This window comes from Urocitellus parryii, chromosome X, assembly GCF_045843805.1.
Source record: "Urocitellus parryii isolate mUroPar1 chromosome X, mUroPar1.hap1, whole genome shotgun sequence".
In the NCBI taxonomy this organism is placed as follows: Eukaryota; Metazoa; Chordata; class Mammalia; order Rodentia; family Sciuridae; genus Urocitellus; species Urocitellus parryii.
In genome coordinates, this window is record NC_135547.1 from 38,690,214 (window position 1) to 38,712,220 (window position 22,007).

Here is a 22,007-nt window from a genome sequence, read left to right on the forward strand (position 1 = left end):
GACAGCAGCTTACCCCAGGGTGAGTAATCCAAAAGAGAATATGAGGGTTGAGGTTGGGGCTCAGTGGTGGTGCACTTGCCTAGCATGTGTGAGGCAGTGGGTTCAACTCTCAGAAATACATAGAAATAAAAATACCAAGGTTCATCAATGACTATTTTTTAAAGAGAATATTAGAGCACCCTTGTAAGCCATAAAAAAAAAACTATTGTCAGAAGCAACATACAATCACATCTGCCATATTCTATTTGTTAGAATTGAATCAGTAACAGTGGTCTATAGTCAAAGGAAAGGATTACATAAGGGTTCAAAACCCAAGAGGTAGAGGTCTTTGAGGGCCATCTCAGAAGGTACCATAGATGCTTACCTTGTCTTGTATCTCTGCAACCTCATGATGGGCGATTAACCCCATGGCTCTATGCACCCCAGACACATGTATCTCTTCCAGGTTCTCATACTTACCATGCTCCCTCCCATCACAGTACCTTTATTCAAGTTGATTTCTCTGCCTGAGATCCTGTTCCTATTCTCTTTACTTATTTAATGCCTATTCATCTTTTAGGACTTATGTTAAGAAGTATTTTCTTTGAAACTTTGTTTCACTTATCACAGCATAAAATTTATACTTTTCATATAATTAATTAACATTTGTCTTTCTCAGTAAAAATAGGAATTGTGTCAATTTATCCTCACCATTGAATTTTCTTAACATCTAAAAATATACCTGACACACAGTAGATATTTAATAAATATTGAGTGAGTAAATGAATGGACAAACAGATTAAAAACTATCCTCCAGGGGACATGAAAACAAGCTTTCTAAATTTCTACAAAAGTATCAACAAGGTGATACCAATAGCACCTTGACTTTGTGATATAATTGTCATACAGCAAAGTTCAGAGTTCATGACTTTGGTTGAGATGTTCACATGCTAGGAGGTTACCTTATATGGACTTTGGAAAGAGTGGAAAGTAGACCTGCCAGACTTATTTCTAATGGGTTCGAAATACTTGATACTGGAGGAAAATGACACTTTTAATTCTCAACACAGGAATAGAGAAGGTCATACAATTACTACTGCCTGCAAGATTTTTTAGCTGGGCATAGTGGCACACACCTTTAAATCCCAGTGGTTTGGGAGACTGAGGCAGGAGGATTGTGAGTTCAAAGTCAGCCTCAGTAAAAGCAAGGCACTAAGCAACTTACTGAAACCTTGTCTCTAAATAAAGTACAAAGTAGGGCTAGGGATGTGGCTCAGTGGTTTGGTGCCCCTGAATTCAATTCCTGGTACCACAAAATAATAATAATAATAATAATAATAATAATAATAATAATAATAATATTTTTAATAGTACTGAATAGCAGTTTTTTTTCATTTGCATGTACTCTGCAAGCAAGAGAATGGTCAGCATGGCATCTTGATGTTCTTTCTGGTTCCCAGGGTTCTAAGTAATTAATCTACCAATCCAATCTCCTCAGCAAATGGTGATGATGAACTTGATGCTAGAAAACCTCAGGAAGCAAGAGATCCATTGCCTCTTAAGCATTTCCTGATCAGAGCCACTGTATTTGAAAACAATCATTCCTAAAGGGCAAGACATGCTCTGAGGTGGAAAAGGCCAAGTGAACCCTTTATGTTCATCTGACTTACTCTTGATCCTGGGAGATTCTAAAGGAAGGAAATAATGAAAGGACCCAACTACCACAGCATACTTATTCAGGTTGATAGGAGGGGGGGAAAAGACCACTGTCTCCATGGAATTGGCAACTGAAGAGTAGAGGTTTCGAACTGGATTTGTTCCAGCATCTCAGGGCTGCTGAAAGATTGGATCATTAAGAGTTTATAGCCTCACATATTTATTTTAAACCTATTTCATCCCTCAATGCTGGCTTCAACTTCAAGTTGTCCCAGATTATTTTATCCCCAGAAACTGTCTTGGGGTGAATAGAAGAGAGAGTGCCCCTTGGGAGGGAGAAAGACTAAGGTTGACAGATGAGGCTCCAGGGGAAATTTTTCATTGTACCTACTATGGATTGGGAGTGCAATTCAATGGTAGAGAGCTTTCCTAGTGGTCATAAGGACTTGGGTTTGATCGCCAGCACTGCGCAAAAAAAAAAAAAAATTAAAAAATAAAAAAAAATAAAGAAGCTAATGAACTGCATTGGTGTTCTGCTGTCACTGCCATTGCCACCACAGCTTCTCAAATGATTTCAGATAACTCACTAGATGGGGAAAGCTCACATGGAATCAAGAAATTTTTAAAAAGAAAACAACTTCCCCACCTACTCTGAATGAGGCAGAGTGTACCAAGGAAGTAAACTGAGTCATAACTTTCCAGCTTGGAGAGAAGCAGTATGCAGAGGGAGGAAGATAGGCTCCAAGGAACCAATTGACCACTCTAGAAGCTAAGCAAAACCAAGCATTAACTTTGAGCTAAAGTAGTTAATGCCAGAGGACCACCATGCCTTTGGCCCAGAAACCTAAAATTCTGGCTTTTTCTTACATGTTCACTTTTAGAGATGTGTAGGGCAAGCACATTTTTTTGGGAAAAAATATAGTAATTGCATTATCAATCGTTCTCAGAGGTTTTCAATGCCCATAGGGCTCCCATTAGAATCGGGTCCCTGATAAACAATATTTTTGAATGCTTACTATGTGCCAGACACTGTCCTAGGCCAGTTCCATGAAAAAGCAGACAAATAGTTTCACCCTCTTTGAGCTTATATATTAATGGGGGTGGGGCAGACCATAAATCAGGTAATTTAGTAAATAAATACTGTATCAAAGAATGATGGATGTTAGAAAAATAGATAAAGCAAAGCTATAAGGAATAGAAAGTCCTAGACTTTATGGTGGGGGGTTATGATTGTATACAGATCAGGGAAGTCGTCATGGAGAAGGTGATATTTGAGCAGAGACTTGAGTTAGGTGAAGAACCTTGAGGAAATTATCTCAGGCAAAAGGGAGGTCATCTGGTAAGGCCTTTCATGATGGAAGAATATCAAGGAGGTTAGTATGGCCAAAATGATGTAAGGAATGGGAGTTGTAAAAGTTGAGGTTGAAGAGGACCAGATGGTGGATCACCTTATAAGCTAAGGATTTGAATTTTATTATGGATGAGATGGGAGGCCAAAGTTTTCAACAAAGAAATTGCATAATGTTACTGACGTTTTAAAAGGATCATTCTGGCTGCTACTTAGAGGATAGAATACAAGGAAGTGGGAAGATGATTAAGATGGAATTATAGTAATCAAGGCAAAAGTGTATGGTGATTTTGACCAGAAAGTTAACAATGAGGAAAAGAGAAGTGGTCAAATTCTGATATATATGGATAGTAGAGCTGACTATATTTGCTAATATATTGATCCTGTATGATGTAAAGAAAGAAAGTTAGAAGTCAACAGATCACTAAACTTATTCCTTCAGACAAATTACAGACTTTGTCCCCTTTAATCAGCATCTTTCCTTTCCCTGCCTCTCCCCTATCCCCCCAACCTCTGGTAACCATTTTTCTATTCCTGTTTCAGAGATTTACTTTTTAAGATTCCACATGTAAGTGAGATCATGCAATGTTTGTCTTTCTGTGCCTGATCTATTTCACTTAGCATAACAATCTCCAGTTCTGTCCATGTGGTTACAAATGACAGGTTTTCATACTTTCATGGTTGTATAGTGTTCCATATTACACCAATTTTCTTTATCCATTCATTCACTGATGAACACTTAGGTTGCTTCTATATCATGGCTGCTAGGCAACTCTTGAAGGGTAGAAATTCTCAATTAGACAAGAGGAATGGGTGGTGTTTTTCTATAAGACTCACATGTGGTGAATGTAGTAAATAATAATGTATTTTATAGGGCTGGGGTTGTAGCTCAGTGCTAGAGCACTTGCCTAGCATATTTGAGGCTCTGGGTTCAATTCACAGCACCACATAAAAATAAATGAAATAAAGGTGTTATATCCATCTACAACTAAAAATATATTTTTTTAAATAATGTATTTTCCATTTCAAAACCACTAAGTAAATTTCAAATGTTCTCACTATAAAAATAAGTATTTGGGGTGATATATATGTGAATTAGCTTGACTTAACTATTCTACATTGTTTCCATAAATCATAACATCACCCATAATATATATACAACTATAATTTGTCAATTTAAATTAAAAATAAAAGAAAAAAGTTGGAGGGCTGGGGTTGTGGTAGAGCACTTGTCTGGCATGTGTGAGGCCCTGGGTTTGATCCTCAGCACTACATATAAATAAATAAATAAATAAATAAATAAATAAATTTTAAAAAAGAAAGAAAAAAGAAGTAAAGAATAACTGCAAGACTTTTGACCTGAACAATTGGAAGATTCAAATTACTACCATCTGAGATGGCAAACGTAAGTAGAGGAGTGTGTTTGAGAGGTGGGAAGACATCAAGAGTTTTATAATTAATGGATTTGCATTTGCCTAGGTCTGAAAGCACCGGGAAAACTAACAGGTAGCAACTGGTGGCTTTATTGGATAGGTTATGGAGGAAAATGGTGTGGATCATCCTCAGAATCACTGCAGATAGAGCTCTTGATGCTAGATTGGAGAAATGACCAAGTGGGAGCTGAGCTGCATTTCCTCTGTTTCTTCCATCTCTTACCTCCATTCCCCACACAGTTTTGTCTTGCTTATCAGTCCTTCACAATCTAGTTCATGGATTGATAAAATTTCAAAAGAGTCACATAGTAAATATTTTAGGTTTTATATGCCAATTAGTCTCTCTCTCATACTCAACTGTGCCTTTGTAATGCAAAAGCAATCATAGACAATGCATAAACAAATAGCTTGGCTGTGTTCTAATAAAATTCTATTTTCAAAACAGACCATGACCTGCTAAAGCCCATGAGCTGTAGTTTTTCATGCCCTGTTCTAGACCCGTGATAAGCTTTCCACCAAAACACGGGCCTCACATGGCCACTCAACCTTATGATACATTCACAATTTAATTTCTAGATGAAATATTAGAGAGGTACCTCCAGGTAGCTATCCCTCACATATGGTTGGATAGTAATTTTTTAGTGCAGAACTAATGATTTCATTGGTATTATTTTACCCTCTAATGTGAATAATACAGGTTAGAACTCAACAAAGATATTTTCATTTCAAATAAGGGGAAAAAGGTGGCTAATAAACATTTTATTGTTTTCCTAAATTGAACCTCATTAAAGAGAATTTATTGGCCATTAGTCTAGTACAATCTCTGTCCTCCTCAAAACCAGTCAACATGTCTTTTGTCCTATCATCCAGCTGTCATGGCTGTCTGAATTAGTTATAAGGTGTTAATGGTTTCCATGTTCCAGAAAATTTACAATTGAAAGCCCACTTTTGAGGGTATGGTATTAAATGACCTTCATTTCGTGGGGTCAGCACAAGTTGTTGGTCTATAAAACTTCCAGCTCTAAGTGAATGGAATAGCTCAGTCCACATGACTGACCATTGGAACTGGGTGGATCTCTGTCACATGGACTGTTCCAATTAGCAAGTTTGATTAATGTTTTTTAATTAATGAAAACTAATTATAACAATACAGAGAAAAATATAATGAACACCTATGTTCCCCATCACTCAGCTTAATAAATAAAAATAGATACAGTCAAACCTTTTGTATACCCACCCCTGATTACATTTTCCTCCCTTTCTTTCCAGAGGCAACCTCTACCTTGAAGACAATTATGTCCTTTCTTTATACATTTACTGCTTATGAATATATCCCTAAACAACATATAGTATTGTTTACATCCTGTTATTTTTGTGTCTTTGTGGTAACTGGGGATTGAATCCAGGGGACTTAACCACTGAGCCACATCCCCAACCCTTACTACTTTAAAACTTAAAATATATTTTTGTATTTTATTTAAAGACAGGGTCTCACTGAGTTGCTTAGAGCCTTGCTAAGTTGCTGAAACTGGCATTGAACTTGCGATCCTCCTGCCTCCTCCTCCGAAGCCACTAGAATTACTGGCCTGTGCCACCATACTTGGCACATCTTGTTAATTTTTATATTGATAATATAATATAGTAAATAAGTTTTCATGTTGGATTCGTAGTTGATACATGTACTTAAAGTTGATTCATTTGCACTATGGTTACAGTTGTTCATTGCAAGAATGTACCTCAGTTTATTTATCCATTCTCTCATTGATAATTTCTCAGGTTTACAAACATCCTTGTGCTGACAGGTTAAATGCTACTTTTTTGCTGAGCTCCTTAACCGATGTCCATGTAACCCCTTCTCTATGTAATAGTAGCACACATGGTAAGACAGAGTCCCTTCTTGAAGTACCTAGTGACTAAAACATTACAAGGTTTCAGAATTAACTCATCTCTTTATAAATGGGAAATATTTTTTGCCTAAACCAAAACAACGAAGCCTGAGAAGCTGGAGTAACAAGGTAACATTTACCTTTTCTCTTGATTCTTAATTCAATATTTTGGTCCCTAAGAGTCAAAGAAAATGTTCTTGTTTGGTCACAGTCTTCTTGCCTGGTCTGAAGGATCTTTATACATCAGTGATGGAGGGAGACAGGAATAGTCAAGAATCTTGTTGCAACATCATTCCATCAAATGTCACATGTGATAAGGGACTTCCATATGGTGGAATAAAACAGGGCAAAATCAAAAGGTAACTGAACTAGCCAACCCCTGGATTTCCAGGTTGTTTCCCAGGTGTTTCTTGCTATTGATCTGTTGTAGAGCTGGACAAAAGAACTGAGGAGGACTTATGCTATGAGAAACTTGACAACTTGGACATTAATATGGACCGGGACTTTTTTTTTCTTAGAAAATTTTTCAAAAAGTTTCTGGTTTTTACACATGTCCCTTTATAGGGCTGTCCCTAGAAATTATTAGTTGTCTGGACCTATCATAATCAAGAAAACATTTTTGTAGCATCCATGATTAGTATCACTTAAGTTATAATGAAGTTACTTTCTTTCTGTCTCTCCCACTCTTCATTACCTACCAAAGAACCAATGTAATTATGCTGTCTACAAATGACAGCCCTGCATTGTGGCTGGTCCAGACAAAGTACAGTTTAAACTCTTACTTTCTTAGATTAAGTCATTTACTACTACCACATAATTTTTCTGTGATTCCTTGTAGTATAAAACCTAAAGCCTGGAATCTCAAGACATCTTAATAACTTTCATGCCCCATTCTACATATGAAATCTGTTTCCCATTTCTACACACACCGTGGTTTTTCAGGACAATTTTGAATAAAATATAACAGCATTAAGATGTTTCTAAATGACACTAAATCAAAGGTGTTAATTAAACTAGTTCAGATTAAAAGAAATAAGCCAGACTCAGAAAGTCAAGGGTTGAATGTTTTCTTTCATATATAGAAGACAGAGAAATAAGGAATAAGGAGATCATGTAAAAATAGAAGGGAAAACAGTGGAGTAGAGGAAGAGAATTCAGGGGGAGGGAGGAGGGAAGGGAAAGGGGAGGAACAGTGGAGTGAAATTGACAAATTCTGCTATGTGCATGTATGACTATATCACAATGAATTCCACTTTTATATATAACTATAATGCACCAATTTAAAAAAATAGACAAATAGAAGGTAGACAAGTAGAATAGAGGCAGGGGATCAGTTGCAGAGAGGAGGAAAGGGAAAGGGAAAGCATTGGGGATTGAAATGGAGCAAATTAGACAAATGAGAACATGAGGTGAGAGCCTACAGAATGGGAGAAAATCTTTGCCACCTGCACCTCAGATAGAGCATTATTCTCCAGGATATATAAAGAACTCAAAAAACATAACACCAAAAAACCCCCAAATAACTCAATTAATAAATGGGCTAAAGAAACTTAGCTGAACAGACTGTACAGACAATTCACAGAAGAAGAAACATGATCGGTCAACAGATATATGAAAAAATGTTCAACATATCTAGCAATTAGAGAAATGCAAATAAAAACTACACCAAGATTACATCTCACTCCAGTCAGAATGGCAGTTATCAAGAGTATAAGCAACAATAAATGTTGGTGAGGATGTGGGGGGAAAGGCACACTCATACACTGCTGGTGGGATTGCAAATTGGTGCAACCATTCTGGAAAGCAGAAGATTCCTTAAAAAACTTTGAATGGAATTACCATTTGACCCAGTTATCCCACTCCTCAGTCTATACCCAAAGGACTTAAAATAAGCATATTATAGTAATGCTGCCACATCAATGTTTATAGCAGCTCAATCCACAATAGCTAAGCTAAGGAATCAACCTAGGTGCCCTTCAATAGATTAATAGATAAAGAAAATGTGGTACATATAAACAATGGAATATTACTCAGCCATAAAGAAGAATGAAATTATGGCATTTGCCACTAAATGGATGGAACTGGAAACTATTATCCTAAGTGAAATAAGCCAGTCCCCCAAAACCAAAAGCTGAATTTTTTTCCAGTCTACAGATCCTGACTCACAATAGGCAGGGGGGGAAGGAGGAGGAGAGGTTCATTGGATTGGACAGGGAACAGTACAGGAAAGGGCATGGAGAAGTGAATGGGAAAGACAGTAGAATGAATCAGAATTAACTTTCCTATGTTCATGAATGAATACACGACCAGTGTGACTCCACAAGAATGCGAAGTTATACTCCATGTATGTAAGATATGTCAAAATATATTCTACTCTCATGTATAACTAAAAAGAACAAATAAAATACAAAAAAAGAAATGGAGTAAATTATGTTATATTCATTTGTTAATATGTCAAAATGAACCCGACTATTATGTATGACTATAATGTCTGAGTAATTTTTCTTAAAAATGTAATTCAGAATATTAAAAAAAATCACATAATCATATAAAAACTCAAATAGATTTATTTGAATTGTTAATAAAAATTTCTACAGGTATGATATTTATTACCATAGGTGAGTGCAAAATGAAAGTTGTTAAACTGACTAATCTTAAAAACATTTATATATTTATTTTAACATGAATTAGAAAAATACACCTATTGTAGCAAACCCATTATTTGAGGAATATTGTTTAGGATGAAGCTACATGTTTTAAATGACAAAATTGTATATATTTATGGTTTAAAAATATTTTGATACATGTATATGTTGTGGAATGGTTAAAGTGAGCTAATTTCCATATGTCCACATGTTTTTGTGGTAAGAAAATTTAAAATACACTTGGTAACAATTTTCAAGTATGCAGCAGATTGTTATTAACTATAGTAACCACACTGTACAATGGATCACTCAAGAGGCAACTTTTTTAAAAAAAGTGACTTGATTTGAAAAAAATATAAGTCAATAATGGAACAGGTGGTTTATATACACAGCAAAATTAGTAAAGGTGATATGCAAATGAGTGGCTGATGTAGGTAAATGTTTTTGTTTCTTTCCAAAGATTCTGAAGAAATGGTCTATGAGTTCTAGAACCAATTTTAATACCCTTAAAAATATTTGTAAACAACTTGAAATTTTTAACTAAAGAAAATGAAACTAAGAAACAATGCATACACTCAAAAATGTTATATATGACATTATTTAATTTTTTATTTGTTTTAATTAGTTATACATGACAGTGGGATGCATTTGTGCACTTTGATACATAGATAGGATATAATTTCACATTTTTCTGAGTGTACATGTTGCAGAGTCATATTGGTTATGAAGTTACATATATACATACAGTAATAATGTCTATTTCATTCTACTATCTTTCCTATCCCCACATCCCCTCCCCACCCCTCCCATCACTTCCCTCTACCTAATCTAAGGTAATGCTATTTTTCCCCATTGAACCTCACCTTATTGTGAATTGGCATCCACATATTGGAGAAAACCTTCAGCCTTTGGTTTTGTAGGATTGGCTTAATTTCTTAGCATGATATTCTCCAACTCCAACCATTTACTGGCAAATGCCATTATTTTGCTCTTCTTTAAAGCTGAGTAATTTTCCATTGAGTATATATACCACATTTTGCTTTATCCATTCATCTATTGAGGTATACCTAAGTTGGTTCTATGGTCTAGATATTGTGAATTGAGCTGCTATAAACATTGATGTAGCTGTGTCACTATAGTGTGCTGATTTTAAGTCTTTTTGGTATAAACCAATGAGTGGGATAACTGGTTCAAATGGTAATTCCATTCCCAAATTTCTGAGGAATCTCAGAAAGTTTTTCTGAGGAATCAGCCTCCTTATACTGCTTTCCATAGTGATTGCACCAATTTGCAGTCCCACCAGCAATGTATGAGTGTGCCTTTTTCACCACATCCTCACCAACATTTTTTAAAAATCTTTTTAGAATCTTCTATTTATTGGATCAATTTCTTTTTTTGATTAATATTTTTATTTATATATGACAGCAAAATGCATTATAATTCTTATTACACATATAGAGCACAATTTTTCATATCTGTATATAAAGTATGTTCACACCAATTCATGTCTTCATACATGTGCTTTGGATAATGATGTCTATCACATTCCACCATCATTGCTAACCTCCTGCTCCCTCCCTTCCCTTCCCACCCCTCTTCCCTATCTAGACTTTGTCTATTCCTTCCATGCTCCCCCTCCCTACCCCACTATGAGTCAGCCTCCTTATATCAGAGAAAACATGTGACATTTGTTTTTGGGGGATTTTGATAACATTTATTGTTGCCTGTATTCTTGATGATTGACATTCTGACAGAAGTGAGATGAAATCTTAGTTTTTGATTTGCATTTCTCTAATTGATAGAGATGTTGAACACTTTTTCATATATCTGTTAATCAATTGTATTTCTCCTTCTGTGAAATGTCTGTTCAGACTGTTCTTCTAAATTTCTTTGGCCCATTTATTAATTGAGTTATTTGGGGGTTTTTGGTGTTAAGTTTTTTGAGTTCTTTATATATCCTATAGATTAATGCTTTATCAGAGATGCATGTGGTGAAGATTTTCTCCCAATCTGTAGGCTCTCTCCTCACTTTATTGTTTCCTTTGCTGAGAAAAAGCTTTTAATTTGAATCCATCCCATTTATTAATTCTTGATTTTACTTCTTGGAAAAAATAAAATACCTGGGAATCAATCTAACAAAAGAGGTGAAAGACCTCTACAATGAAAACTACAGAACACTAAAGAAAGAGATTGAAAGAAACCTCAGAAGATGGAAAAATCTCCCATGCTCCTGGACATGCAGAATTAATATTGTCAAAATGACCATATTACCAAAAGCGTTATACAGATTTAATGAAATTCCTATTAAAATTCCAATGACATTCTTCATAGAAATAGTAAAAGCAACCGTGAAATTTATTTGGAAAAATAAGAAACCCAGGATAGCTAAAGCAATCCTTAACAAGAAAAGGGAAGCAGGAGGCATCACAATACCAGACCTTAAACTATACTACAGAGCAAGAGTAATAAAAACTATAGCATGGTATTGGCACCAAATAGACTTGTAGACCAACGGTATAGGACCCAAAGACAAACCCACATAAATATGGTTATGTCATAGACAAAGGTGCCAAACATATTCACTGGAGAAAAGATAGCATATTCAAGAAATGGTGCTGGCAAAACTGGAAATTCATATGTAGCAAAATGAAATTAAACCTCTATCTTTCAGCCTGCACAAAAATCAACTCAAAGTGCATCAAAGACTTAGGCACTAGAACAGAGACCAGGGCCCAATAGAAGAAAAAGTAGGCCCAAATCTCCACCATATTGGCTTAGGAACCAAATTCCTCAACAAGACTCCTAAAGCATAAGAATTAAAATCAAGAATTAATATATGACATATTTTAACACATCAAATACCAACAGTTCATTAATTTGAGGTACTTGGTATATTCACTTTTGTACAGAACACAAAATAAACTTTGTCATTCAGTTAAGTCAAAGAATATACCATAACTTCTCAGTATACTGTTGGATAAGAAAATTAAACCTATTACCATTTGCAAATACTTATCTCTTTGTGAATATTTCTACCATGCAATCAAAATAAATTACAAAAATGAATGGATATGACTGCATCAAAACTCCTGATTTCAAAAGTTTGTGTTTATCAAAACTCATATTTATTAATTTTTCACAAAGAAATATACTTTGCTTATCATATAAATTTGTATTGATAAAATCATTTTTGTTCATTTCATATATGAGGTACTATTATTTAAAAGGGAAAATTAGTGAGAAAATTTGAAAACTGTTAGTGGTAGTGAAGTAATCAGTTGAATTAATGCATTTTTCACTACCATTACATATTGGAGTTTTGTGTAGAGTGTAAGAGAGGAATGTTCTGCTTAATAATAATAGCATTTTTTAGCACTTCCTGTATCAGGATAGGTAATAATGCATTAACAAATAACTGTAAATTTTTAGTTGTGATCCATAAATGTTTATTTCTCATTCATGTTCTGTGTTGCTAATGGTTTAGTTGAGCCTCTATTCCATACTGTCCTTACTCCAGAACCGAAGCTAATGGATTAACCTCTATCTGGACCACTGCATTTACATGGTAGAGGAAAAGGGGAATAGAGCACATCACACATTTGTTCTTCAATTGTCTGCCTAACTTTACAATACCAATGTCAGATTATACTCCAGAGCTATAGTAACAAAAACAGTTTTGTACTGGGATAAAAACAGACACAAGACCAATGGAATAGAATGAAGACACAGAGACAAACCCACACAGATATGGCCATCTCATCTTTGACAAATGTGACAAAAAACAAGGTGGATAAAAGACAAACTTTTTAACAAATGGTGCTAGAAAACCTGGATAGTTATTTGTAGAAGAATGAAACTGGGCCTTTATCTATCACACTTCACAAAAACCAATTCAAAGTGAATGAAAGACCTCGGAATTAAACCAGAAACTTTGCAACTTTAGAAAAAAATACTGTGTCAACACTCCAACATATAGACACAGCCACCAACTTCCTTAGTAAGACCCCTAGAGTGTAAGAAATAAAACCAAGAATCAGTAAGTGGATGGCATAAAATTTAAAAGCTACAGAGCAAATGAAACAAGAAATTGAAAAGAGAGTCTCCATTTTGCTTGCTTCAGACTTTGCAGTCACATCAAGTTTTGCCACATCATAGAGAAGGAAGACTAGGCTGCTGCTGGTGAGAAGATGTCAAGGATGGAACTCTTTTCATGCCAAGATGTCTTTTGGTATGCTGATTAAAGTCCTAAATGAGGCCACACTGTGTCATGTGAGATGAACATCAGTGAGGTATATCAAGGGAAGTTCAGTGAAGGGGAGGACAATATGAACTGCCAGATGTCCAACATCACAGTCATGTACAGAGATGGCAGAGTAGTACAACTGGAATAGGCATACATCTGTGACAGCAAGATCTGCTTTCTGATTTTGCCTGACAGGCTGAAAACTGCACCCATGTCAAAGAGGATGAAAAATAAAAAGCCAAGATTCAGGGGCTGGCCAGGGGAAAACTGCTATTCTGAAGGCTCAAGTGGCTACAAGAGGAACAGGATGTGGACTGGGACATGGAAACATCTTCCAAAGATGAAGACAATTTTCTCTGTTGAACAGAACTTTGCCTTTTTAAAAGAAAAAAAAAAAGTCTTTTCAGTTGTAGATGGCCACAATACCTTTATTTTATTTTTTTATGGTGCTGAGGATCAAACCCAGTGCCTTTCACATGCAAGGCAAGCTCTCTGCCACTGAGCTACAGCCCCAGCACTGCCTTTCCTTTTTCTTTTAGATTATCTGAGTGTAGGTGCCTATATGTATATCGTAGGTTTTGTTTTGGGGGTTTTTTGTTTTGTTTTGCTTTTGGTTTTCAGTTTTGTTTATTTACATCTTTCTCTTTAGACCAGAGGAAATGTCAAACTAAATAAATTTGGTTATTTTGTTGTTGTTTTTTGAGAAAAAATACGAAAAGAAAAGATAGCCTACAGAATGGGAGAAAATCTTTGGTAGTCACTCTTCTGACATAGGATTAATATCCAGAATTGTAGGTATTCTGACCATGGAAATAGACAGGAAAGCGTCCCCCGCCCTCTGTAAGCAAACTCCTGGGGGCAGGGCGGACATGGCGCCCTGATTCCCACAATTGGAATGCCCAGCAATTCCGTGCTGAGGCTATTAAGATAACTATGCAGATGCACTGCCTGGTTTATATAATGACATCCTTTGAAGGAGAGAGGCTTTGTGTTTGCATTAACCTGGACCTTATCTCAGTTAGCTAGCACTCAGGATTAAAAAAAATACTGGCTAAAGTGTAGTCACTGGTGGTGGGTAATATGTAACTTTTTGGGCTATTAAAAATGACAGCAGAGTGGGGTAAGCACCCCTTTTGTCTGCCATCATTCTGTCTGTCTGCACCTTCCCTGTGTGTCTATGTCTGTCCTTTGTGCACCTCCTCTACAAGTCTCCCCACACAGGTAATCCTTTACACAGAATAGAATAAGAATGTAGAAACTTACCACCAAATAAGCTAATCAATAAACAGGCAAATAAACTAAACAAATGATTTTCAAAAGAAAAAATGAAAATAGTCACTAAATGTAAGAACATATATTCAACATCTTTAGTAACCAAGAAAATGCAAACCAAAACTACATTGAGATCCTATCTCACTCCAGTTAGAGTGGCAGTTATCAAAAATATAAATAATAATAATTGCTGGCAAGGATGTCAGAATAAAGGAACACATATACAATGTTGGTGTGACTGCAAATTAGTACAACCACTGAGGAAATCAGTATGGTGATTCTCCAAAGATGAGAAATGGAACAGCTATATGACCCAGCTATCCCACTCCTTGGTATTTATTCAAAAGAACTAAAATCAGCATAATATAGAGAGGCATGTACCCTGATGTTTAGAGCAGCACAATTCACAATAGCTAATGTCAAACTAAATAAATTTATAAAGTTGTGGAATGAACCAGGTGGCTATCAATAGATCAATGTATTAAGAAAATACACTGTGAAGGGCTGGAGTTAAGGCTCAGTGGTAGAGTGTTTGCCTAGATGTATGAGGGAATGGGTTTGATTCTCAGCACCACATAAAATTATATAAATAAAATAAAGGCCCACTGACAACTCTCTCTTCTCTCTCTCTTTCTCTCTCTCTCTCTCTCTCTCTCTCTCTCTCTCTCTCTCTCATATATGTGTGTGTGTGTGTGTGTGTGTGTGTGTGTGTGTGTATGAATGAAAATACACAGTGAAGTTCCACTCAGCCATAATGAAAAATGAAATTATGTCATTTGTGGGCAAATGGATGGAGCTGGAGAACACCAGTAAAATAAGCCAGCTGCAGAAAGCTAAGGTCAAATATTATCCCTGATATGCAGAAGCTAGAGAGAAAAAAATAAATAAAAACCAGGGATCTTCTAAAAACAGAAAGGAGATCAGTAGAGGAAAACTACAGGATTAAAGAAGAGGGGCAAGAAAGGGAAAGGGGAAGCACTGGGGAATAAAATCAACCAAATTATGCTCCATGTATGTATGAATATACCACAATGAGTCTCACTTTTGTGTATTATATAATACACCAATGAAATAAAGATATACATGTAAATAAATACAAGGAAGACCAAAAGAGTAGAGAGAAAGGGCAACAAAGGGAGTGTGGAGGGGAAGGAAAGGGGGAATATTTGAGAATAAATTGTAGCAAATTGTGTTATGGGCATATATGCATATGTCATAAGGAAACCCATTATTGTGTATAATTACAATGCACTAATAATACACATAGAAGTGCAAAGCTAAAATAAATAAATTAGTAGCAATTAATCATAGAAAAAATTGTAATCTCATAGTCTATTTACTATATTAATGTATGAATTCTACAAACACAAGAGTTCTAGTCATCTTCAAACATAAAAATCAAACACATTCAAAAGAGAGGTAGTTCATTACAGCTCAGTTTTTTTCTTATCAAATCTAAATATGTTTAGAAAGCTTACTGCCTGAATTAAGCACAGCATTTTATCTAATTTTCTTCTTCCCTGAGATAGAAATAAGGCAATAAAGGGGTACACTCACCTAAGTTAGCTTTCAGGGTGCTCTCTAACTTACAATGAAGAAAAAAAAGGACCTGAAACAAGTGACCTTAGGGTTGGAGGACTCCTCATATTAGAAACAACATCACTAATATTTCAGCTTCTAAGAGGACCCAAGACTTGAGTTTTTATAAAGACATGATGCCCCTAGGGACCAAAGTCAATCAGGAAACAGACCACTAACTGGACTAGAATTTCATCAGTGCACAAGGTGACTGGAGTTGTGAAACTGAGGTTCCCTAATGAACAGGGACAATAAATCCCTGGACAGTCTGTCTAAATTCACAGGTTGAAGTCTAGAGGCAATTCCTACAGATCAGTTCCACAGTCATGGTAACAATCTCTGGACCTGTCCTGCCTAATTTTGTAATACTCTTTTCCTGAAATATTTATAAGGTTTTAAGCAGGTAAGTGAATAGAAAAAGTGTGTTTTTGATATAAAACTTACAAAATGTCAGTTGAGCATACCTGTGATTTAACTACTTATATTAATCCAATTTTATAAGTGAGGAAACTAAAACATAGAACTATAATAATTTGTCCATGCTCCAAGGACACAGAGACTGTGCCTGTGTCTTAACATTTCTAATCCCTCACACAATACTTGACACATAGTTGATGTTCAGGAAATAGATGGATGAATGAACGAATGAATGAATGAAATTGATTCCTTTCACATGAGGCAGAAGTCACTGGGCCTCACTCATTTCATCCCTTGTCATTCATTCTGGGCCACCATCACTGGCTGATTACCAAGGATTGGGGTGGGGTGGCAATGGAAGGAAGGTGGTTGATTAGCCAATCAAATTCCAATTCTTTGTTCCCACATTTGCCTTTAAGAGCAAACAAAGTAATGAAATACTGAAAAAGGCAGCTCTTGGGGAAAATGTTTTCCCACCATGTGCCTCATGTGTTTCCAAACAGTCTCCACAGACCCCAGTTTTTTAATGCAATTTGCACTCCCCCATCTAAACAAGGCAGTCTAAAAAGGGCACCATTCTGTATTAAGGATTTTGGTCTTGATTTCCAGCCATCAATGGAATTAACCACATTTTGGCCTTGCAGAGGTTGCATTCCTGATTCTCTCTGCCATCTCACTTATAAAGGCAGAGGAGGGAAGCAGGGTGCCAGGGAGAAGGCATCAGCTTGGCGTCTGTGGCATAACCACTCGGGAAATTCCATTCTCTGAAAATCCACATCTCCTTCCTGTAGGCCTTGTGGCTGGGGCCCACAACTGGGGACAGAGGCCACATAGCTTCTCTCCCTTTAGCCCCTTTCCCTCCACCCATCAAGGGCAGAAAGGCACTGATGCCCACACGTTCAAGGAGACAGGAACTTTATCCTCTAAAAATCTCCTTCCCCAAAGATTGGAAAAGTAAGAGGAGCTTTTCTTAGTTTGGACTAAATCCTGATGCACAGGCTCTTCCTTTGCCTTTCCAAGAAGGTAATTTTTGACAGGTTAGGCTTAGAACTACTTTCATTGTCAGGGTCTTCCATTAGGGCAGTGGTTTGTAAATATTTCTTAGCTTATGATATGCTTTCTAAAAATAAAATTCAGTATGTGAAAGACAAAAAGTGTAGCTACACTGGGTAAAGTAAGGGAGGAAACCTAGATCTCTGACAGATTTTTTTTCTCCCTATATCAGCTTCTGAGGACTCTCCATGAGTACTTCCTGTGAACCCAAGAACACAATTCAAAGGGTACTATACTTGACTGTAAGACCCAATATGGAGGACTGTGAACCCCATCTGGCTTAGTGGCCTCATTATCCCAGCCCTGTATTCAAAGCCAGGTACATAGAAAGAGCATCACTGTCATATGTCCAATGAATAAGGGGTACCAAAAGTTATTGGAAATTGCTGTTCCTTACTTATTTCTCCATGTGTGTGTGTACGTGCACACACGCCTATGTATACATATTGAAAGGAAGAGGAACTCAAAGCACAGGGCTAGAGTGCATTGTTACTGAAATGAGAAGCTAAGTCTGATAGGGAGCTTGGGACAGGAGCAGTTGTGAAGAGGAGCTGAATGGCAGTGAATGGCTCAGCAGGCTGCTAACTTCTGCAGATTTGCAGGCAAAGCTAATGCATTTACTCATTAATTTATTAGACAGTTACTGAGTTCCTGCCATGTGTCAGGCCAGCTCCTGAGAGACAAAGATGAAAACAAAGCAGTTCCAGTAAATAATGTAATGTTATATTCACTTAAAAACCATTTAGCAACAATTCATTGCTTAGCTTTGACTGTCAGATTAGGTTTTGATTTGATTTTAGTCTATTAATAACTTTTCGAGAAAAAAAACATGGGATTCCAAGCTTAAACGAAGTATAAAAAGACAAAGTACATCTTAATTTTCACTAATTTCTCACCAAAAGTAGCATTTATGTTTATTATAAATATAGGCCCACACAATTATGACTTCTTCATTAACAGAAATCACAGATGTTGCCTAGGCCCCTTGCTAAATTGCTAATGTTGGCCTCTAACTTATGATCTTCCTGCCTCAGACTCCAGAGCCCCCAGGGTTACAGGCATGCTGTCTCAAAATAAAACAAAAAAAGGGCTGGGAATGTAGTTCAGTGGTTAAGCATCCCTGGGTTCAATCCCTGGGAAGGAAGGAAGGAAGGAAGGAAGGAAGGAAGGAAGGAAGGAAGGAATAAATAAATCACAGATGTCTTCATCTCAAATCAATATTGCATCTGGCATGCACAAAATCCAGAATTTAAAGGAGTAAAGAGGACTAGTGGACCACCAAAAGCCTGTGTTTAGAATGAAGAGGCTTCAAAATCAGGTCGCTAAGCAACTAAAAACAAATAGTTAAGGACACGTATTTCAGCAACAGGTGCCATTAGTAAAGTCCCTAAAAGATCAAAGGGGAACACCCTGAACATTTCTTTTCACACAGATGTTCAGATTGTTCCAGACCAGCCACTCCATAGCACAGAACAGTATGCACCCGGAAGAGTGAGCATGAAACCGAGGCTTATTGTCTCCAACTCTACTCCCCCCAGACACCATATTTTATAAGAAGAGGGAAATTGAAATTAAAAAACACGTTTCAATATTTATCCAAAGAGGCTGAATCTTTCAATTGGCACAATGAATTATGTGTCTGAATTCCCTTTCCCCTATCCAGCAAGGTCAATAGTTCTTGGGTAGTTTAGTTCAACTCTAGAGAACATTTCTACACATCTCAGGGGCAACTCTGATATAGGTGTTTTGTTGTTCATGTGCAAGTCAGTTCAGAGTCACCAGGAAGACAAAGGAAGAAGTCTCCAGTTCCATGAGTCTGTGAGATTGGTAGTTCAGAAAAGGCTGCATTGTGGAGGGAACACTTGAATTCTACCTTGAAATAATAGTATGTTCTCTGGAGGTAGTCAGGGACTTCACTTTCAATACCAATCTTCTTGGTTGAAAAATTAATAGTTAACATTGTGTGATTTGAAGGGTACCAGGAAGGACTCCTAATACTCCCCCATCAAATATCACCTAAAACACTATCATTCAGGAAATACTGTTTTGGTCTTGAATGGTTTCTAGACCAGTGCTTCTTAAATGAAAACGTACTTGGGAATTGCTTGCAAATCTCATTAAATGACAGATTCTGATTCAGTAGGTATGGGACAGGACCTGAGATTCTGCATTTCTAATGAGGTCTCAGGGAATATTGCTGGTCTGCGGACAACATTTCACATAGTAAGACACTAGTGACCCTAATATACGTAGCTAATAAGAGCTAACATTTAGTCTGTCCTTATTTTGTGGCAGGCATTGTACAAAGCCCTTTGAACACTATCACCTCATTGAGCTTCATGACCATGTTATGAAGAAACAGGATTTTCAGTGATCAAATTCAGTTAATTTTAAGTGATCTGCCCAACGTCATTGCTGTGATGAAACTGGGATGGAATACAAGCTGTCTCATCTTGGATGCTAACTCTTAGCAACACTATTGCTTCCCAGAAAGGGTATGAACTTAAGAAGATAATTTTAGTGTGTTTTTTTTTAAGAATCTGGATCAATTTTTAGAAGCCAATATGTCTAGCAGATACAAATATAAGTGATCTGTTTAGCAGGGCTGGGAAACCCCAAACCCATTTGCTCATTCAACCCATTCATCTTCCATATCAGGTACTAAAGTACCACCTCAGACCACTGGGGTTCTAGGCTACATGGTTTACAGCCTAGTGCTTCGAGATGTTAGGAGTTACCCTCTCTAGGTATATCAGTGGACAGTTCATTGAGAATGAACTCAGCATTGGATGAAAGCTTGATCAGGAGGGACACCAGAATGGAAATATAAGTGGATTCAAAAAGAGAGATGGGAGGGCCACAAACAGCCCCATCCCTGTTTGCTCAGAGTTTGTTCTACCTTGAGAATGCCTTCCTTGAAGCTTCTCTAGGTTTACTTATTTCTCTCCCCTTTCCCCCACCAGTGGTTTGCACCCCTGTTCCTACTAGTGGAAATGGCCACCTGCTGGGGCAGGTTTTTAAAGCATCTAGTTTGAAGACTTTGCTCTGTGCAACCTGGAGCTCCTCCAGATACAGCATTTTTACTACTAGGTGTAATGAGGATAGGGAGAAAGATTAGAAGGGGTTAGCAGGGACTAGTGACTCAGCCATTGCAGAAGCAGAGAGCCTGAGAGCCTAAGGAGTTGGGAGTTTCAGCTGTTGATTTTTGTTCCTGTGAAATGTTTCTGTCTGCTTACCTCCTCTGATCATCTCTCCTTTTACAGCCAGAGTGGGCTTTCGGTCATCTCAAACAATGCTGGGAATAAACACTAGATAATAGTTTCATTTATGCATGTTCATGAACTATATTTCATAAACATTTCAACTCTAGGATTGTCTTTGATCATGTTCTAGTTAGTTCCATTTAACTGTTTGCTTAAATATCACCTCCTCAGAGTTTTTCCTGACCATCCTATTTAAAGAAACACTCCCATACCCTTTTTAATTTATTTATAACACTTAACCTTAAATTATGTATTTATTGTATCTCTCCTCACTGAACTGTAAGCTCCAGCTCATTATTGTTTCTTAGAGCCTAAACCATTACCTGGGACATAACAGATGCTCAGTAACTATTAGTAAATAGATGAATGAATGAACCCAATTTTCATTTAACCACAGACTTACCTACCTATTAGATCTGTGGAGTTTCTCTTTTCACAAGATGGTGTATAACAAGAGTTTTTATGTTCCCTGAACGTGGTAGTTCTTCAACAATTAACTGAATGAAAGACAGATGACTATAGGAAGAAAAGCTTGGCTTAGACTAAAATTTTTGCTGTGTGTGAGGACGTTGTGGACATCCATCTCAGAAGGGTAGAATATCAAAATAGAAGAAAGGTCAGTGGAGTAGACGAGAGGAATGAAGGGAAGAGAGGAAGGATGGGATAGGGAAACACGATGGAATGAATCTGATACAACTTTCTTAGTACACCACAGTGAATCTCATAATCGTATAACCAAAAGACTCTAACTTAAAACAATGATAAGTAAACAGCAGAAAGTTCAGTAGAGTAGAAGGAAGGGAACAGGGAGAGGGAGGAAAGGGGAGGTACTAGGGACTGAATTAGAGCAAATTATATCCCATGCTTTTATAATTATATAAAAATGAATCCTAATGTTATATATAACTAAAAAGAATCAATTAAAAGAAAAAAAACCCACTAAAGCACTCTTAATATTGTAAATACAGAGTTCAAGCTTTGAAATTATTTATAAACTCTAAAAATGATAAGGGAAAGTGTAAAAAAGAAAGAGTGCTTTCAAGATACAAACTACAGAAAGGGCATGAGCTTTTTGTTTATCAAAAGGTCAGTATAGACCATAATGGTTGCAGGCAACACTAGACTGGCAGTCTGTAGAGGCTCCGCTCACTAGAAAATTCTGTGATTACAGACGCGCACACATCCCATGGCATGTGATCGGCTGTCCAACATCTCTTTCCTAAGGAGTTCCTCT

General features: G+C 36.8%; 1 pseudogene; it reads left to right on the forward strand.

Annotated features, from left to right (window-relative positions):
• Positions 1–13,165: 13,165 nt before the first annotated feature.
• Positions 13,166–13,534, forward strand: LOC113188465 (small nuclear ribonucleoprotein Sm D3 pseudogene; annotated as a pseudogene).
• The last annotated feature ends 8,473 nt before the right edge of the window (positions 13,535–22,007 follow it).